The 21917-nt window shown below is 40.3% G+C and overlaps 1 long non-coding RNA gene across 1 annotated transcript; it reads left to right on the top strand.

Annotated features, from left to right (window-relative positions):
- Positions 1-162: 162 nt before the first annotated feature.
- LOC132762017 (uncharacterized) lies at positions 163-20611 on the top strand. Its single transcript, XR_009630054.2, has 3 exons — positions 163-274; positions 15050-15101; positions 20390-20611. It is a non-coding gene; the product is annotated as an uncharacterized lncRNA (long non-coding RNA).
- The last annotated feature ends 1306 nt before the right edge of the window (positions 20612-21917 follow it).

Genomic DNA, 21917 nt, shown 5'->3' with positions numbered 1-21917 from the left:
AGGAAGCTTTTAGATTTGGAAGCAGGTATTAGCAAACACATAAAATGCTTGCAAATAAACAATCGAGAGAGGCAGCAAAAAGCTGATTAGTTGGTTGGTCAGTCGGTTCACGTCAATCAGTGAGACCTTCACTGAAGGAAAGTAAACATTAAAGAACTTTGTAATTCCACAGAGCTACAGACTTTGTAGTGCAGATAGTTTCACAGCAATCAAAGACTTTCGGTATGAATAAGGGGTTTTCCATGAAAGAAACTCTGTCTACATCCTTCACTTTGTAAGTTACAACTCTAAGAGTTTCAGCTAGATCAAAAGCTTTGAGTGAAAGATTGATTTTTGTGTGCATGGAACTACAAAGAAGTTAAATGTAGCAAAAGCCTAGTCTTCTGGATGCTTATGTACAGAATCTTGATAAATTTTATTTTTACATTCCAAGCTGAAGAACTTTTGGAGTATTTGATAACAGAATTTTTGTGAGCTGCACAGCATTGAGTCATGAGTTGCACAACTTTGCTTTCTACACTAACAACTTTATCAGATTGTGTTTTTTCTAAAGACATATGCCAGTTGATCCCTAGATGATCCAAGGAGCCTACTGGCTCCCATCTCATGAACTTCCAGTGGGGCTTTGTGGATCATCTAGAGTGGAGCAGACATATGCTGCTACTGATAGCAATGCAATACTCTGGTTTAGAAAAGTTAGCAATGCAGTACTCTGGTTTAGAAAATCCCTCCCTAAGAGAAATGTCTAAATTGCTGCCAACACCATTTTGAGACTCTCTACAAGCCTTTCCTATGTACCTGAGGTGGGGAGGAGTTTTGTGGATGTGGCTTTAGAGTTAAAGGGAATAGTTGTTAGACTGGGCTAAGCTCCAGCATCTGTCATTCAATAAATTAAGTATCCTCATTAGATGCTCGCTCTCAAGAAACAATCATATGTTCTTTATTGAGTGAAGATAAATGAACTGAAGAAATGAAGCCTAAACCAACTGGAATATTTCCCAGGTCATTTTCAATTTCTGGAATTGTTTCAATAAGTTGCCAAGAGGGAAATTGTGAATTTAAAAGGCCTCCCACCAGCATTCACCATAAGCTATACAGCGTTATCCTGGTGTCTGTAAAAGTTTGAAGTATTTACACTTCACTTTACCTTAATATTCATATGCCAAAGCAGTAATGAGAAAGAGTTAGACTATTAAAATGTATGTTTAATGCTTTGAAGAGAGATTCTGCAGGCTGGAAAGTGGGTAAAATGTCAAAGTGTTTCTTGTTTACATTTAATGGAAACACTTTCTCCACCCCGTTGAACTTCTGGGTTCCTTCTAAAATGTTAAATCTTACACATTATGTTTACTGGAATTTTGTCCTTTACTTGAGTGAGCGGCACTCATTCCTTGTATAGTAGAGTGCCTAATCTTTGACATTCCCCTCTTTTCTTTAAACAATAGATTTCTTTTTTTTAAAAAGCTTCTTAGGGACTGTTTACTCTGCCTCAAACTCCAAGTTCTACCACAAATCAAACCTAGGCATGCAGAAGAAGTCCAGCGACTTCCAGTCCAAATCATGGGGTAACTCCTGTTAACTTGGTTCTATCTCACATTATCAGAAGTCAGAGAATGGTTCAGAGTTTCAGCAAAACTCTGGTTCTCTCCTACACTACATATTTAGTATGGACAGCTTGACTTTCTCTAATACAAATCAGTCCACTGTCCACATGGCTTGACTTGTTGTCCATGAGGACAAATCTTTTTCACATGCACTGCTATCGAGCCAGGAATCTTCCAATTTGTATCTTTGCATTTAATTTTTTCTGCCTAGGTGGAGTATCTTGCATTTGTCCTTGCTGAACTTCATTTTGTTGGTTTTGGCCCATCTCTCTAATCTCTTAAGATGGTTTTGAAGTTTGCTCCTGTCTTCTAGCTATCCCCTCCCAATTTGGTGTCGTCTGCAAACTTGATGACCATGCCTTCTAACCCTCCACTCATCACTTCTTTCCTGGATGAAGAGGAAGCATTGGTGAGCACTTTTTGGGTTCGTTCACTTAACCAATTACAGATCCACATAACTGTAATTTTGCCTGGCCCACATTTGATTGTGGGGGACCTTGTTGAAGGCCTTCTGAAATCCAGCTACTTTACATCCATGGCATTCCCTGCATCTACCCAGTTTGTAACTCTACTGAAAAAAGAGATCAGTTTAGAATCATAGAATCTTAGAATCATAGAGTTGGAAGAGACCTCGTGGGCCATTTAGTCCAACCCCTTGCCAAGAAGCAGGAATATTGCATTCAAATCACCCCTGACAGATGGCCATCCAGCCTCTGTTTAAATGCTTCCAAAGAGGGAGCCTCCTCCACACTCCGGGGCAGAGAGTTCCACTGCTGAATGGCTCTCACAGTCAGGAAGTTCTTCCTCATGTTCAAATGGAAGCTTAGCTTGACACCAACTTTATAGACACCACTTGGATGGGCATAGTACAGTTTTGCTTTCCTGGGAATATTATAGAGATGCTAAATGATTAGGCCAGTGTTTGTAATTTTTGGTTAGGCTTTGAGTTTGATTTGTATAAATTATCAGCCCAGTCATATTTAAAAGCAAAGCTATGTTAGTCCATTATCAGTATACAAAGGGATCTTGTGGCACCTTTGAGAACAAATGAGAGATGTAGCATAAGTTTTGGAGATCCAGGGCCTTTCTGCGCTAAGGTAATCTTTGATGGCCATGATAGCCTCCTATGACATTCTAGGCTTTGGAATTTAGGGAGAACAATTTAGAATTCATAGCCAGTGACCACTTTTAAGGCATTAATCCACAGCAAACTGATGAAGGCATGTAATTCAAGGATCCTCCTTATGGGAATTAATGCTGCATTCATCCACAGCTGGCTCAAAACATTTTGCTCTCTAGGGTAAAACAGCAAATTTTATCCCTTGGGTGTAGGGTCGAGACTAACCATATTGTTTTGGCACCCGAGACAGAAAAAAAAAAACAAGTATTTCTCTTTCTGTCTGAAAAAAAAACCCACCCCACAATAATAACAGAGTAATAACTAACCCTGAGCTACCTTTTCATAACAACATGAAATGTACTGCATAAGGTGCTTGCCTCACTCTGATTAATGGCAGAGCCAGCCCTGTGTTCTTTCAGACACAATACTTCAGACAACTGTTTCTTACAGAGAGCTCCCTTATATCATATCATACTTAATATAGAAAGAATCTCTCCCTCCATCTACCTGAGTCTCTGAGAGTTTTATAAATAACAAGCCTTGCTTTTTTAAAAAACACCACTCTCGGTGGTAATGAGCCAATTATCCTCAAATAGTCTCTGTAGCCAAGTTGATGTTGGAAGACACTGTCTGGATCTTGTTACTGAATCTTTCTTCCTTCTTTCATACATTGCATGTAGCTGACAGACAGAGCAAAGAACTGAAACTTCAGAGGTGAGGCTGAGAAAGACTGTCTCCAGGGAGATTAGCATACCCTTTCTTCATTTGCTTTCCTTATTCCACAACAAAGAATGGGGATTTGTGCTGTGGGGGGAGTGCACAGTCCTGCCTTTCACCTACGGCTTAATGTCCCGAGAGTCAGGTTTTCATTTGTTTACCTTGGAACCTAGCTTTGAGGGAGATGATAAAGTGCATAAGAGGAACAAGCTGCTTTCAACTAGTTAAGCAAACAGCCATGCCAACCCACCCACCCACTCCCAATACAAATTATTTAACTGAAGAATTTCTAGATCTATAATTATAGGCACAAATGCCATATTCTCCATGCCCAACACTTAAGAGATAGTTCCACATTCCTTAGAGCAGCAAAGGAATGCAAGTAAATGATCAAAAGCAATTTGCTAAATATGTTGAGCCCCTTCTTGTTCTAGAGTAATTGTTTATGTTGAAAAATAAGTTAGATTTCATATGATTAGATGCCATTCTAGAATGAAAAACCCAACTCCATTGGACAGCTTAACTTTCTGTCTCTCTTTTACAAGCACGCACACTTGAGAACTAAAACGTGGCTTTCTCTATGGTGATACTTGGGTAATAACCATTATCTTTTAGAAAGCAGCTAAGAGAGCCAGATCTCTTCATCTCAGAGATGCTACAGTAGAATTTGACAGAGGCATTTTCAAAACAACCTGGATACAACAATTATTTCAAGAAGAGGAACTGGGGCCAGCTCCATCAGCCATTAGCCTGCATTCTTCAGCAATGGTTCTCTATCAAAATGAGCACAAGGGTTGAGGGTAGGCAAAATTCACATCCTATATCTATCCCAAACTGGCAGACAGGGTCCTGATTCCTTTCTTGTCCCATTTTTCCACCTATCACAGTTTCTTTCTCCTCTACCTACTTTCTTCCCTTTGTCCTCAGCTGACAACAGAGTTGAAAGTGAAATGGTAGCTTGTATCCAAAATAGATATATCCCAGGAGTCCCAATCCACTGCCATTGAAATGCTTGTGGAGCATATTCCAGCCCTTTGACGCTGGAAATCTAGGTACAAGAGGTTATTTCATTGAATATCACATTCTGTCATCTCCTTCAAAGCCCATCCCACAATCTTTGGTTGTTTCTTTTCTTTTTTGCCTTTTTTTTGTTTTCAAAATCAATGTGAATAGTGTTACACAAAATTATAAAAACATTCAAAACATTTTTCATTAGTGGAGCCCCCGGTGGCGCAGTGGGTTAAACCGCTGAGTTGTTAAACTTGCTAACCAAAAGGTCACAGGTTCAAATCCAGGAGCGGCGTGAGCTCCCATTGTTAGCCCCCGCTTCTGTCAACCTAGCAGTTCAAAAACATGAAATGTGAGTAGATCAACAGGTACTGCTCCATGCAGTCATGCCGGCCACATGACCTTGTAGGTGTCTACGGACAACACCGGCTATTCAGCTTAGAAATGGAGATGAGCACCAATCCCCCAGAGTCAGACACGACTAGACTTAATGTCAGGGGAAAACCTTTACCTTTACCTTTAACACATGTTTACATAATTTCTCCACTTTCTCCCTCCCTCCCTCTCCTTCCCAGGAACAGTTCACAAATTTTGCTGTACTTATTACAATCTCTGTTGTTTTAATTCGATGTTGACCCCACAAAAACTATATCTTAAAACTGTTACATCATTAACCCTTATTTTTATTCTGGAAAAAAGAGTACATCCTTTAGCCTAAATAATGGGAGATCCAGTTGACACATGCACCCCCATCTCAGATGGTCTGAGAGAGCTGGAAGCTGGAACACACTGATTGTGATGTCATCCTATAATCTAGAAGAGAAGAGAGTTAAAGCATATATCCTAAAATATCCTAAAGGCACCAGATACCATCTCATCTTAGAAGCTAAACCCTGATGATTACTTTGATGGAAGACCACCAATGAATACTTAATGTTGTAGGGTATATTTCAGAGGAAGGAACCACCTCTGGGTCCTTCTTGCATAAGAAAACCCTGTGTCATTTATGGAGGCACTAGAAGTCAACAGGCAACTTGAAGGCATGTGAGCACACATAGGGAAGTATTTTCTGTGTGCCTCAACCCAGGCCTCTATCCTTGAATATGGCAGTCTCTTAAGTGTTTACTACACGAGAAAGGTAAATCAAAATTACAGTGGGGCAACACTGTCTTGGCCTAAAATTTATTACATGATGTTGATCCTCATTTGCTGTTATCTTGGTGGGAAACAACCTGGAAAACATTTCTTTTAGAAACACATATGTGGAATATTCAAAAGGTAGTTACTGTAGATTCAATTCTCCTTGAAATCTTGACAAGAGGGAAAAAAAATAAGATTGACCTAGAGCATGTATTCCAAGTCATGACTGTTCATTAATATTAACAATATCACCATATTAAACAATATGCATCAACCAGACTTGAGAAACCTTTTAACACAGTGATACTTCTAAATACTGTAATGTAGGATGTAGCCACAGTGAAACATTTCAAAGAAAGTACAGATTTTAATCAGTGCAGACTTCTCAAGCAAAGGGAAATAGAAATTGCACATACCCACAGTTTTGTCATCACTTTATGGGGGGAAAACAAAGGCTAGACTGAATTAACAAACAAGACAGGGGGAAACCTCACAGTCTTTACTGGAATTGTTTAACGGTATGATTTCTGTTTCGTAGTACAGGAAAACAAAAAACAAAAAATATTGCTCCGACATAGAGTTATTGCTAGCAACCATAATTTTTCTGTTTTGTTTCTTTTCTTTCTTCACTAGAGTTATTTCCTAGAAAAATTCTGATTTATTCCCCTGCCCTTCCCCCTTTTTGTATTCATATTCTCAGCTGAATGTATGTGCTTGCAGTGGAATGCAGCTATTTTCATATTCAACTTAATGTGGATCCCCCTGAAATCTGTAAAGGAAATGCAGAAAAAGCCTGCAGACACAATACTTCCATATAACCATGTAATTAAGAGAGTTTGCTTGTGTTATAATTTTGTCTTTGAAAAAAAATCACATCTGAGATGCTCCATAATCAAAAGTAACTGAGATGACCCAATTTGCTTCATAAACTCTCAATGTATTTTTGAGGAGAGAAGGCATGCTCCAACTTAAGCTTATGCTTGATGAATAAACCATATCAAAAATGAAAACTGGTTTATATTTATGCACCCTGGTGGGATCAAAGTCCTCTTTATTCTAAACGGAGTTCAGGAGCTGTCTCTGCTTTCATTTGGCCCCAGACTTCTTTAGTATTCAGCCCCAATACTGCTTTTCAATGCCAGGCCATGCTGATGGAAGCTTTCAAGTAGTAGTAAAAACAAAAATAGTTTTCCTCAACATATATTGAGTGTCTTTGCTTTACTGTTAAATCATCATAGTCAACATCAGACAAGTTAGTTCCCAAGACAAAGATCCAGATGGCATTTCTGCCATTCCATGCCCCAGACTAAATGAATAGGTGAAGCGATCTTTAAAGTTGATGATGTGACAGTGTCCTGCACCAACAAAACTTAAGATGCAGCTTGTTTAGTACACTGCTTTGTTTCCAGTGACTTACTGGAAAAATGTATTTTTAGGTCACTCCCAGAATCCACAACATTCTGATTGCGGCTCATAGCAGCTCTTGTTTACTTCCCCAATTTATCTGGGATAATATGTGTGAGTTTCTAAACCAGATACAAGGGGCTGGCGTGATACAAACCCCAGGTTGACATGAGTGGCTGACCGTCAGCCCTGCTCACTGTTTACCAAAGCAATTCGAAAACAGCTTTAGCTGAAATTAGAGAAATTAGGTACTGCAAAAGCAGGGGAGGTGTTTTATAACACCATAAAGAAAAATAGGATCAGAAAATGTTGGAATGAGGAAGTCCTGACAGCTCTTCGTCATAGAGGATGGAGCGACAGCACCCCCTGTGGACTCGAGCCCAACCGTCCATGGCATCAACGCAATACCTCCTTCTGTTCTGTCTGTGTACTGTCTATACAAATGGCATTGAATGTTTGCTGTGTATGTGTACTTGTGATCTGCCCTGAGTCCCCTTCAAGGTGAGAAGGGCGGAATATAAATAAAGTATTATTATTATTATTATTATTATTATTATTATTATTATTATTCTCTATACTGTAGAATTAATGCAGCTTGACACTTCGTTAACTGTCATGGTTCAAAGTGATAGAAAGATGGCATCTGTAGTTTTAGACCTTTTTTAGTCTTCCCTGACAAAGAGTGGTCATGCCTCACCAAATTACAATTCTTAGGATTCCATAGCATCAAGCCATGACAGTTAAAGTGGCATCAAACTGCATTAATTCTACAGTATAGATGCATGATGAAATATGTTGCAGATGGGACACAAGTTTAAACATGAAATTCATTTGTGTTTCATATGTACCTTATACACATAGCCTGAAAGTCATTTTACATACAATATTTCAACTAATTTTATGCATGAAACAAAGACTGGGTATACTGAACCATCAGAAAGCAAAGCTATCACTGGGTTTTGAAGCATTTTGGATTTTGGATAAGAGATGCTCAGTTGGTATTCTAATTGCCAAATCCAACATGTACCACCGGAGGCAATTTCTCATACTAATAGTAGAGCTAACTCTGATATGAATGCATATCTATTATAAACCTGAATGGTTTATGGGGCTGCAGTTGCTGGAAGGCCAGGAAGCTTCAAATGCCTTCCTTTCCCATTTCTCCCTTTTTATGCCAGATGCTCCCCAGGAAGTCAGTTTCTCTGTCTTTAGAGAGATATTTTTGAGGACTGTACTGACTGATGTTCAAGAATAATTTATATGATATAAGCAATATCCAGTTATCATAGCACTGAGTGCAAGCCATTTCCTTAAGATTGTAGCTTTGCATACTTTTAGACTCACTGTTTCTGTTTTATATAATGTCCATTCTATGTTTATAATATCATAATCCTTTGTGGAATTTACTGGCATTCAAAGCAGAGACAGGCATTTAGGGGGCAAATAAGACTTCAAAGAGAAACAAATATTCTTATCAGTATAACAGAAAATGCTGTAAAATGTAGAATACAAAAAGAGAAGAAGTAATAGACCCAGTTCCCTCATACCTAGGCCCAGAAGCAGATGAAAATCCCATGTCCATCCCATCTTCCATTACCCTGACTTTAAAGGCAGAGGAGTAGAGAAAGTATTGGCCGGACTTAATCCCACCCCACACACTGTCACTCCCCTTCTTGATGCATAATGTCTTATACAGATATAAACTTTGAGAGCAGGGAATCCTTTAGTTGTTCTTTAAGTTGCCAAGTGCCAGGTTCAATTATGGTTCTCCAAGGATGAACAAAGCTCTGCCTTTCACTACACTACTCAGAAGCAAATGGTTCCTTTTTCTTTTAAGAGTTAGCTTAGCTTAGACTGATTCATGGATAAGTCAACCAAGGTCTTTGACCAATTTTTGACTAAAATTTCAACACTTATACATGAGTGTCAACAGGGGGGAATTGATGTACCGTCACTTTTCTTTGACCCCATGCAGAGCAGACTTCCAAGGCTTAATGTTTATTTTTTAACCACTGAAACTTTCAAGTACAGAAGGTACAGAAGAATTATAAGCTTTGATTCAAACAATCTATTAGTATTGAGCAGGCCCATAGCCAGGATTTTGATGGGGGGGGGGGGAAGAGTTTGATTTGGGGGGAGGGCTGAGTCTGAGTGAAAGAGGGTCTACCCTAGCAAACCTTTTGTATTGTTACCTCAATACCCCCATGCATATGGGATATATTGAGTATGGTGATCAGATCATGATATGAGTAAACATAACAGTTTAAATAATGCACCAGTAAGGCCTTCTCGCGGACCACCATGAGAATTTTGGGGGGGCGGGGGCTGAATCCCCTCAAGCCCCTCCCCCCCCCCAGCTACATCCCTGGTATTGAGGATACTCCAGATAAGTTGCAAGTGATTTAATATGCTAATACAAAACTTAACACTTATAGAACTCTCACCTTGCTTTATTGACCACCTAATTTTCAAGATGGATTTAAAAGGATTTGGAATGTTTTTAACTGAACTTCTGAATTACTTATTGTTTGAGGCAATGACCAGTTTACTAATATTGGCTGGAATCCTATTGGACAGTTATTCCCAAATGCCAGTTGTGTGTTTGGGTATTTTTTTCCTGTAATTTTAGATCCTGCGTATTTGGGTGCATTTTTTACCCTTAAAGGGCCTGGGCCTTAGAAAAATGGCAAGGGCCCACCCAGAGCCCATGGTCCAAACTTTGCCCACCCTTATTAAAGAATGATAGAGTTGGAACACTCTAGCACTTTGGCACTAGCATTATAAACTTTTATCCTATCTGTTTGCCCATCCTTTTTTCACAGATTAACTGCTCAAGTTCCTAGAACATCTTGCATGCCTCTTTCTCCATTTGTAAAATTATCACCAAGAATACTGTTTTTGGAGTTATACATGACATAGAATACTATAGAGTATTCAGGATCTCTACATAGATCCTAGTTTTGAGGAAATGTAGGGACTCTAAAAAAATCCCCCACTAGCCTGGCAGCAGCTACTGCAATCGATGGTGGTCAATTGAGAAGCAGCTGTTCCCAACCCCATTTGCACGAGTGATCTGTATCAAGAGGGGAATTGCTACTGCCTGTTGTACTGGAGATTGCTCATGGGACATAGTGTTAACATAACTTATTCCCAATGACAGAAGAACAGATCTCTATCAATCACAGCAGCTGCCTCTTGGTAAGTGGGGATGGGGGAAGGCAGAATTAACCTCATAGCTTTGTAGCTATAGTAGCTTCATATTCATAACTGCTGAATAGTATTTCAACTGTTCTTGTTGGGTGTGATGACCACAACTTTATGTAGAAGTTTGAATGTTATGGCACTGGAAACATTTTTTAACCTTTTTCTGTTGAAATTTGCTCCCCTCAGACCACCTAATTGCATTTGCACACTGAGACAACACTGAGCTATCTATCTACCACGGCCTGAAGATCTTTTCCTTGGCCAGCCATTGCCAGCTTCAATCCTATCAAAGCCAAACTGATTTTTTTTGTTCCAATATGCTATGGGAATCATTTTCAAAACTTGTAAAACTTATTTATACTTTGCTCATCATTCATCAGCCAATATGTAAATTCTGGGCACTTTTCCAAGCTCTGATTCACTTTCTCACCCTGAACTGCAGATTTAGTGCAAGTCCAAAGGCCACAACACTTTGATAGGTCAACTATTCAGAACTCACAATGGAGTATTAAAATATTGCAGGATTTTTAGTTTTCTTCCCTTTTCTTTCTAGGAAAGTGTCAAAAGTTCCCTATATAACAAGCCGATCTTTATGGCACTGAGAAAAAAATACCCCCACCCCGCCCACTGCCGCCCTTTTTCTTAAATGAACCTTACTACCAAGAATGTTATTTATTGCTCAACTATAACTTCATAAAGGGAAATACTCTTGAATCCTCAGCCCATGGATTATCTTAATGGACAAGATTACAAATTATGCCGATGACCCTGTATACTTTCAGTGGTGTGTGCGTCAAGGCACAGAGAGTTTCAGAAAGTACACCATGTAATAACGAATAACTTAAATTCATCCTTGATCCCTTGGAGAGCTTCAGAATGAATGCCTGGCATTCCAAAGAGAACCTAATAGGGAGTCTCCTTCATTTTCTGAGTATTAGTGGGGAGGCTTTGGAAATCTTAGCATTTCCACCTAGTGCTAAAATTAGTGGAAGTTCAGATTCATTCAGAATGCTCTCCAATGCCTTAACTCCCCACCCCTCATGGATGCTTTCAATTTAGGGCAAGCCTGCACAATTTATGCCACTAACCCAGAATGTGATTCACCTGGCACACATTTTGAGTACTTAAGCAGGATATTTGACAGCACTGTCATTTTTTTAATCCAAAAAGGGTAGAAAAACAAGAAGACAATCGTACCCATTCCTTTCCATCTAAAGTAATTTGCTGCCATTCATGACTGGCTTTGGTTTGATGGAAGGCAGTATATCTTTCTTTTCCCTTTCTTTTCCATGTAGCTCACACCCTCCCTCTAAAAAAAAATCCTTCTCAAAGATTAAAGACCCATTGTAGGATGTGTATCACTTTGAGTAGATGCATCTCTGGGATGCGGCCAAACCAGTAGGTATGCATGTGCCTTCAAGTCTTTTGTCAACTTAAAGCAAACCCATAAGTTTCATAGAGCTTTCTTAGGATTTATCTACACCATCTAAATAATTCAGCTGTGATTCAGATTATTCAGTTCTGGAGCTGTCCTGGATTCATACTATCTTCACTATGCTGCACCAAAATCGTTTTGCTGTCCTCACCCAAAATTCAAGCAGAATTATTTTAGTGGTTTACTTATTAGGAAACCAGTGGATGCTCAATCTTCCTCTCCTTTACATCTACTTCCTTATGAAGGCTTAAGATGACATCTGTCTTGCCTAATGACATGCTCTTCTATGGCTCCGGGGTGGCTGGACTATTGTTAGGGCTACTCTAGAGCTGCTGCCATTCTTGCAACTTCTGTGAGACATAGTCACCATTGTCTGCTCTCAGGGTCTCTGTACCTATCCTATTACTGCATATGTATGATTGTAGAAGGCCTTTGCCCATTGAAGAGATAAGTGGTGTGCCACAATTGTTCTATCCATTTCTACCTAATTTTTTATTTAAGGACTCAGTTACTGAATATTTTCAAGGTCAGAACTAATTAGAGGAGTATAGCCTTGGAGTGCAGGAGGATAGTCCCTATTAGTAAGCTTGGCTGCCATCTACTCACTTGGCTGCTGTTCAATCATTGGGCTTATCATGTTTTGATTTAACTAACTAGATGGTGCAAAACTGTTTACTATTCACACACCTGGATGGTAAGATACTCAAGGAAAACAAAACAATTAATTAATTGGGATGGCTATAAAAATGCTACCAATTTTGCCTAACTGGAACCTCACTGCAGACTGATGTTGGGAAGGCATTACAGATTGGCCAAGGCTAAGGGGTTACTGATGGGGACATATTTATTTCATTGATGCTTTTGTCTTTGATGCTTTTGCCGGCTTCCTAATGGTGGAGCAGTGGGTTAAACCCATGTGCCAGGAGGACTGAAGACCGACAGGTTGCAGGTTCAAATCCGGGGAAAGGCAGATGAGCTCCCTCTATCAGCTCCAGTTCCTCATGTGGGGACATGAGAGAAGCCTCCCACAAGGATAATAAAAACATCAAATCATCTGGGCGTCCCCTGGGCAACATCCTTGCAAATGGCCAGTTCTCTCACACCAGAAGCGACTTGCAGTTTCTCAAGTCACTCCTGACATGACAAAAAAAAAATCATCGATCACTTAGGCAATGAAGAGAAGGAGACCACAAGTATTGCAAAAGTCTAGCTTGATAGGAGCAACAGGGGAAAATGAAACGTAGTCCTTTAGATTGCTTTATTCCCAAATATAATCAGAAAACATGTTTTAAGAACATGTGTATTTTGAGGTAGGGTTCTGCCAGGGAAACACATTGAGTTGATCATTGACAAAATCAATGTGAAAATGAAGAAAGAAGAGGAAATCATTGACGTCAAGAACAGAGCAAACAAAGTGGCTTTGACCAGCACCTTAGCAACCAGCTGGAGGTTATTTAAACAAGACAATTCTGTGGGAATCCTGAGCAAAAAAAAACACCCCAAAACCCAAATTTCTGAGTTTTAATCATATTGCTAATCTTGCTGGATTCTTTTGGTCCTCATTTGATGTTTTTCCTCTAAGCTTTCTCCATATCTGCAGATTCTGCATTCACACATTCAACAATTACAACAAAACCAAAAGAAAGCCTTGATTTTTGTCTATTTATTTATTTATTTATTTATTTGAAACATTTATATTCCACCCTTTTCACCCTGCAGGGGACTCAGGGCGGAGCACAACATATATATGGCAAACATTCAGTGCTGGGACATAAAACCATAAATATCCACAAACATTAAAATCACTTATATCCACTTTAAAATCAGTTGCTTAAAAACCATCTCAGGACACCATTCTATTATTGCCTCATTGCACTTCCCCAAAGACTTGGTCCCACCGACATGTCTTCATTATCCTTCTGAAGAATAGGAGGGAGGGGGCTGATTTAATATTGTCAGGAAGGGAGTTTCATAGCTGGGGGGCAATCACTAAGAAGACCATGTCTCTTGTCCCCACCAAATTTGCCTGTGACGGGACCGAGAGCAGGGCCTCTTCAGAAGATCTTCGTTTTCGTGGTGGTTCGTAAAGGGAGATGCGTTCGGACAGGAAAATGGGGTCAGAACTGTTTAGGGCAGGGATCCTCAAACTTTTTAAACAGAGGACCAGGTCACAGTCCCTCAAACAGTTGGAGGGCCAGATTATAGTTTGAAAAAACATGAATGAATTCCTACGCACACTGCACATATCTTATTTGTGGTGCAAAAAACACTTAAATGCAATACAACAATTAAAATGAACAATTTTAACAAATATAAACTTATTAGTATTTCAATTGGATGCGTGGGCCTGCTTTTGGCTGGTGAGATAGGATTGTTGTTGTTGTGTGCTTTCAAGTAATTTCAGACTTAGGTTGACCCTGAGCGAGGGCCAGGTAAATAACTTTGGGAGGCTGTATCCTCCTCCCGGGCTTTAGTTTGAGGACCCCTGGTTTAGGGCTTTATAGGCCAGAGCCTGCACTCTGAATTTTAGATAAGGCACACTATTTTATTATGCCTTTGTATATAATAAGACTTGAGCATCCATTGTTTTGGGTATCCACAGTCTGTGGATGTGTCCTGGAAGCAAACCCTAGTGGATACTGAGCGGCCATTGTATATTATCTTAATTTTTGTTGATTGGAGTAAAATAGCCCTCTTGTCTTTCATTCACCTTTTCCAACTCTTAAAAGAGATACTTCTAAATGTATCTCTTGGAGGAGGCTTATAAGGGGCTGAGAATGCTTTGGGTCCAGCACATTAAAAAAATTCTAAACAGGGGTAAGAGGCCAGGAATGGTGAAACCGAGGTCAGAGCTTCTCCTCTGTAGTCAAAGGCTTGTTCAATGACATGGAGAAATAGATCACATTCTTCCTATAGCCTCTTGAACTTCTTCCTGAGTCTAAAGATTGCACTCTTGATCTTAAAGTTAAATATTATTATCAAGAAATACAGGATATTCCTAATTGTTTGCATCATTTAGTGGTTCTTTATGTATTTGGTGTCTTTGTACTCATCAATTTCCATAAGTAGGGCAGAGTGATGTATATACAATCAATGGTGTAGCGACATGGAGGGGGGGGTTGATGTCATTTGTCCTCCAAATTAAGAATCTTACCACGAAATTCTCTTTCCTCTTAAATGTGTAGTATTGAAAGAAAAAGATTCTGAAAATCAGTCACACCTAGAACTCTTGTATTTGCTGTGTTCCCATTCTCTTGGTCATGTTTCTGGCCCCTTTTCTTTGGATACCTATTGGGGAGGGCAGAATTCGTATTAGGGACAATAGTCCCTTTTTACACATACACACATGCTACCCCCCTCTATGCAACTTTATTTCATTCTGTATTCAGAACAATTCCATACTTCTTTTTATCTCAGCACCGTGTCAACTGGGGTGGATAGCAGCAGTGAACTGATCAGCTACAGGCACGTAAATCTTTGAGCTACTATTTTCTCTTCCCTTTATACCTGTGACACAACATTGCTTCAAAATGCTGTGCAAAATTATAATTGTATCTTCTCCTGAACAGTTCCCTATACAGCTGCCTAGATGGCTGAGGGGGAAAATTTCAAGTTGGCCCCAGATTAACAACGGGCTCCCCATGGCAGCTGCTATGTGCCAATGCCAAGCCAAATCTATGAAATACCTTGGTTTTAGAGGAAAGAGCTTGCTCAAAGCTCACCAGTTTTCCATATATGGGAGGACTCGAATCCTGGTCTTTCAGGTTCAAGCCTAATATGGCATGCTATCTGTGGTATCTGCATACTTTGTGTACTTCAATTGAGAAACCCCTCAATACATTGGCATGGGTACTGAACCTGATTATAGCTCCTGACTCCATAGCAAATAATAATTCCCCTTTCGTTACAAAACCCCAATATCCTGCATATAGTTTATTGAAGAGTTTATTATTTTGCTAAGAATCTCGATGTCTCTCAGTAGGCAAACAATGACCTGGACTCTTTTGGGCAATTCTGGAAATTACCCAAGGCTAAGCTTTCCAGTTCTGTGGCCCGAGTTAGTACAGCCTGCCAAGACACAGAGGGAATTACAGGAGGTGGTCAGACAATTTAATTGGTCTGTAGGGTGTTCAGGCTTGGCACGTGTCATTTTGTTACCTCAGGAAAAGCCAGCAAGTGATATCACCCACTCATTTGAATCAAAGTGTATAGTATCCAAAACTACCAATTTCTTTTTGCACGTGGGAAGAAAATCCGGCATGTTTCATTCACACACATACCCATGTCCCATATGACCAGTACCAGAAATAGAACAGCAATCTGGTTCTGCCATACCCACAGAGCATTTTTCAATATTCTTTTAATTTTCTTTCTAGTCTGGATGGTAGTAAGCCAACCAAAGAAGCTTCAGGCAAAACATATTCTAATTTGTCTACTCCCTGTATATTCAAATTTGCATAAAAACCATGCCAGTTAGGGTGTACCTACACTGTATAATTAATGCAGTTAGACATTACTTTAACTGCTATCTCATGACTCAATGTTATAGAATCCAGAGAGTTGTAGTTTGGTGAGGCACCAGCATTCTTTGGCGGAGAAGCTTAAAACTTTGTAAAACTCCCATGATTCCATAGTATTGAGCCATGACAGTTATTGGTGGCAAGCTAAGCTAATTCTATAGTGTATATGTGCCCATGATCTGCATAGAATTGGAGGGAGAAGGCTGGTTTTGTCATCAAATAATTTTTTTCTTGCTGAAGCACTAGATTAAATTCTGCCAGTTTCCAGGGCTTCTAATAAACATGAACAGAAACTGAGGTCTATGTGTCTACATTGTTGAACAATGGACCTCAAAATTATAAACCACAGCTTCATTCAGACATACCACAAGTCATATCACTTCCCATTTGTCCTGTAGTAACCCTTTTCATGAATTTCCCCAGGACTGTTGTCCCATTGCACTTCAGTCTTCAAGATATAATATTGTAATTATCCTAATTCCCTCACAATGCCTTGAGAAGACTCAGATATCATACAATGGGTTTGTACAACAGCCTCGGAGTCTCTTTCTGTTTCTACTTGATATGATCAGAGTTATATCTGGGAACCCTTTCTTATCCTTGTCCCCAAAGCAGACCTCTCCCTGGGGCTTCTATTAAAATGACCAAGATCCTAAGCAGTTTTTTCCCCTCTGGACTGTCACCCATTTTATTGATTGAAGCTGAGATATCAAAACCCATTTCAGCCCATTATCACTTGTTTCACTGCATTCCTCCCTCATTGTGCCCTTCTCGGGGGGTGGAGCAATAAATGGACACTATTTATTTATTTATTTATTTAAAATATTTGTACCTTGCCTTTCTCTACCCCCGCAGGGGGGCTCAGGGTAGCTTTCAGCCGGCAACAATTTGATGCCCCCCATATACAAACAGATAAAACAACAATTACATAATAAGTAAAACATTAAATTAGATTAAAACCTTTTAAAATAGTGCAAATTAAAATTGGTTGGCCATGTCTAAGTCCGAGTTCTATGATCAACATCTTAATCCAAAGCCTGTCCATAGTCCATTTTCCATAGCATTATCATCACTTTTATTGTCAACCTGCTATCTAAATGCCTGGTCCCATAGCCACGTCTTCAACTTTTTCCTGAAGGAAAGGAAGGAAGCTGTTGACCTAATTTCGCTGGGGAGCGAGTTCCACAGAATGGGGGCCACCACCGAGAAGGCCCTGTCTCTCGTCCCCACCAAGGGCATTTGCGACAAAGGTGGGATCGAGAGCAGGGCCTCTCCCAGAAGATTGTAATCTTTGAGATGGGACGTAAGGGGAGATACGTTCGGACAAGTAAGCTGGGCCAAATACTAGATATTTCTGTAGAAGAGGGATTAGCAATAAAAGCAAAGTCTTCCATCTTTATTTTACATTTAGTGACTACCTCTTCCACTTTGAGATAGTCAGCAGCCTGGTGTATTTCTTTTAAATTCCAGCTGTCCAGGCTTAAGTCTCCTGTGTATATGAACTCTAGAAGTTTCTAAAATCCATCAGCCTTCACTTGGTTCTGATCCAAGAACACATTACTCTAACAAGCTTTGAACAATCCACTAACAGTTTATTAAAGTTTTCCACCAGTGGAGACCAACCAGCAATGATGTTTGAAACCCTGGATCAACCAGAAAACGAATCCTATCTGGACCCTTTCTGAATCAATCACAAGCTAGTGCAGGACTCTTGAATAGTTGTCAAAATGCAATAAATGTGCCATATATTCACCATTGTGGTATGTCAGTTCTTTGGAATGCTGTCTCCACTGTTATCTATATATATAAATCTGTTAGGTTGGTTCAACGGGACAGCAAAACTCTAAAAAAAACCCCAAGGAAACTGCACCAAAATTGCTATGCCCATAACACAACCCACAAGGTACAAACATATCTACTCAAAATGAAAAACAACACAACAACACACTCACAAAACGGCAAAACAACAAAACTCTAAAAAAACCCAACGAAACTTAACCAAAATTCCCATGCCCATAACACAACCCACAAGGTACAAACATATCTACTCAAAATGAAAAACAACACAAAACGGCAAAACAACAAAACGGCACAACACTCACAAAACGGAAAAACAACAAAACTCTTTAAAAAAACAACAAAACTTAACCAAAATTCTCATGCCCATAACACAACCCACAATGTACAAACATATCTACTCAAAATGAAAAACAACACAACAACACACTCACAAAACGGCCAAACAACAAAATTCAAAAAACCCCAACGAAACTTAACCAAAATTCCCATGCCCATAATACAACCCACAAGGTACAAACATATCTACTCAAAATGAAAAACAACACAACAACACACTCACAAAATGGCCACTCACAAAATGGCAAAACAACTGAGCATGCGCATTGTTCCCTGGCGCGCGCACACAGCCTTCTGGCCAACGTTCCCTCTGCGGAAGCCATGCCCACTCCAAGCCCTGCCGCGCCGCTTCCCGCACACACACACCCCCTGCCACACGCACACACACAACCCCACGCTCCATCACTCCCCCCGCCGCCGCACACACACACGCAACCCCACGCTCCATCACTCCCCCACTGCCGCACGCACACATGCAACCCCACACTCCATCACTCCCCCGCCGCCGCACACACACACGCAACCCCACTATCCATCACTCCCCCACTGCCGCACACACACACGCAACCCCACGCTCCATCACTCCCATGCCCCAATCTTACCTCCTTTTACTTCACGCCACCTCCAATCCCCACACCGCCCCTTCCCGCCCTGTCAAAATCCAGGAAAGACAGGAAGGAAGGAAAGAAGGAAGAAAGAGAAAGGGACGTAAAGAAAAAGGGGGAAGGAAGGAAAGTTAGAGAAAGAAGGAAGAAGAAAAGGAAAGAAAAGGAAAGATGGAAGGAAAGAAAAGAGAGACAGCAGAAGAGAAAGAAAAAGGGGGAAGGAAGGAAAGAGGTAGAGAAGGAAGAAATGAGAGACAGAGGGAGGGAAAGAAAAAGGGGAAAGGAAGTAAGGAGAGAAGGAAAGAAAAAAGAGAATGAAGGAAGGAAAGAGGGAGTGAAGGAAGGGCGAAGATGTAGAGAAAGAGGGAGGGAAGGAAAGAAGGAAAGAGAGAAGGAAGAAAAGAGACCAGAAGAGAAAGAAAAAGGGGGAAGGAAGGAAAGAGATAGAGAAGGAAAGATGGGAGGGAAGGAAGGAGGGAAAGAAGGAGAGAAAGAGGGAAGGTTGGCCACAGCAACACGTGGCAGGTAAAGGTTGTTATTTATGTTATTATTATGCTATTATTCCTATTAGACCCTGGGGGAATGGGAGAGGTGTCAGGTCCCAGAGGCAATGCATTGCATTATTGTTATTGTTATGATGGTGGTGAAATAAAAGGAAATAAAAAGAGAAAGAAGGAAGCAAACAGGGAGGGAAGAAAGGCAAAGGAAGAAAGGGGGAGGGAATGAAGGAAAGAGAGAAGGATGAAACCAAGTAGTGAAAGAAGGAAAGAAAGAAAGAGGTAGAGAAGGAAGAAAGGAGAGAAAGGGGGAGGAAAAGGGGGAAGGAATAGGTAGGTACCTCTCCTTCATAATAGTCCAGATATCTACCTCAACTATGATAAGTTTTACTATAGGCCACAGCAATGCGTGGCAGGGCACAGCTAGTTTAGAATAAAGTTTCTGATTTTGCTTTCAACCCATCTGTGTCTCATCTGGCCTTCTGGAACGCTAGACATGCCAGGCTCCAAACCTGTCGTTCTTGCGGAAGCTGACATCACATAACATCTGAATGCAATGAGGGCAGGGCTCCGCATAAGGTATGCACCATGCTTGGAAAAGTTTATTTTGTTGGACTACAACTCCCTGAATCCCCTTAGTAGCTACCCAACAGTGGTTTGTTCAAATACGGGTGGCCAGAGATCTGGGGAACTGTAATCCAAAATAAGTAACTCTTTTAAGTTGTGGCAATGGGAAGCTGATTGCAGAACTACCAACTAATTTGGGGCTCTGAACCAGGTTTCACAAATATGAGGCAATGAGAACAGATTCTGAACTGCTCCTTCTATTTTATTATTATTATTTAAAGTGGTGGTCCTGTTTTTATCTATTGGCTTAGATCTTGTCTCTTAGTTCTTGTGTCTACATGTAATGAGAAGTTCTAAATGTCCTACTCTATGAGCTCATAAATGTTTCTGCATCCTGGTAAAATTGCTTTAATAACCCTTGATTTTTTATAGAATCTACAGCAGAAATGAACGGAGATGAGAAAACTGTGAGGCTGTTATCCTTCAAGCAAGTAGGTGACTGCCAACAACCTGTCATTAGATAGGGAAGACTTAGGTGCTGAAACCTTGCCTGCTTCTTTTCTTTATTTCTTGTACCATATTCCCCCAAAAGACCACCCAAATTGCAGAAAATTTTCCAGATGCTTAACATCTAAAATAAAGTCAAGTCAATTTTCCTAATGCTGATTTGTTCATTTACTCCAGAGAGTAGTACCTTTGGGGATCTCCTGCTTCAAGTACAACATGATGCACCCCAAAATGTACATATATCTTGTTTTTAAATATCTATGATTTCATCAGTGTGAGTTGCCTATCAACTATGAAGCTCTCAACTCTTTGATTTGTAATTTCTATTGTGAATTTGATGCTTGGTGGCCATCCTTCCCGTGATGACCTCTTCTTACTCTGCTAAACAAGACAATTTCCCTCTGGGATCATACTTAAAATCACAGAACTGGAATAGTGCAATCTAGTTCAACTTCTTGCCATGAAGAAACACACAATCAATTCACCCCCATCAGAAGCCATCCAGCCTCTGCTTAAAAAACTACAGAGAAGGAGACTCCACCAAGGCAGTGTATTACACCCTCCAATAGCTCTTGCCTTTGGGAAGTTCTTCCTAATGTTTAGGTGGACTGTCTTTTCCTGCAATTTGAATATATACCCTACTATGCCAAAATGGGACAGTTTGGGATGAGGAGAAATAAAGAGATACAGAAAGACTTACACTGATGAAATATTTCGCATTTATCTTTAATTTTGAATAATAACACAAAACACAAAAAAATCAATGATTTTGATCATGGAGGGGAAGGAATTCTTATCGAATTTACAGATGATACTGTACTGGGATGTGTAGCTAACATACTGCTATGTAGTTAACATACTGCTACACAGCACTGCTATGTATGAAAAGGACCTTGGGAGTCTGTGCCGGCTGGGTGATACTGCACCTGGTCAAGAAATATCGAACTTGGTAGATCCTGTATGGCCACCACAGAGGGCCAAAACTTAAGCCCTCAAATGCACGACATCACATATAAAGTAGGACACTGGGAATGCCATTTGCAGTCCACATGCACAGATCTCCCACTCACACACTTTCACTGTTGGAGTCTGGATGCAGCCTGTTGTTTACAGGAAGAACATTTTACCACCTTCATGAGGTTGTCCTTGGCAGCCTTAAACAACCATAATTCTTATTCCCATTATTTAGTACTATGAAGGGAAGCTATTAGGTTACATCTCAGAGGAAGGAACCAACCATCTATGAGTATTCCTTGCTTAAGAATACCCTTTGAAATCCATGAGGTTACCATAAGTCAATGCGAGGCTTGAAGACACATGCACATACAAAGAAAAGCAGCAGAGGAAGATGGCAAAGGGCGGCCTATGATCAGAAAAGCTGGAGAATCAATAGTGTTATAACTTCAAAGGCACAGAAGACAAACCAGACTTCCCAAGTGAGTGTGAGGGGGTG

Source organism: Anolis sagrei, chromosome 1 (assembly GCF_037176765.1).
Source record: "Anolis sagrei isolate rAnoSag1 chromosome 1, rAnoSag1.mat, whole genome shotgun sequence".
Taxonomy (NCBI): domain Eukaryota; kingdom Metazoa; phylum Chordata; class Lepidosauria; order Squamata; family Dactyloidae; genus Anolis; species Anolis sagrei.
The sequence above is the reverse complement of the archived record's forward strand: the minus strand, read 5'-3'. Positions and strand labels throughout refer to the sequence as shown.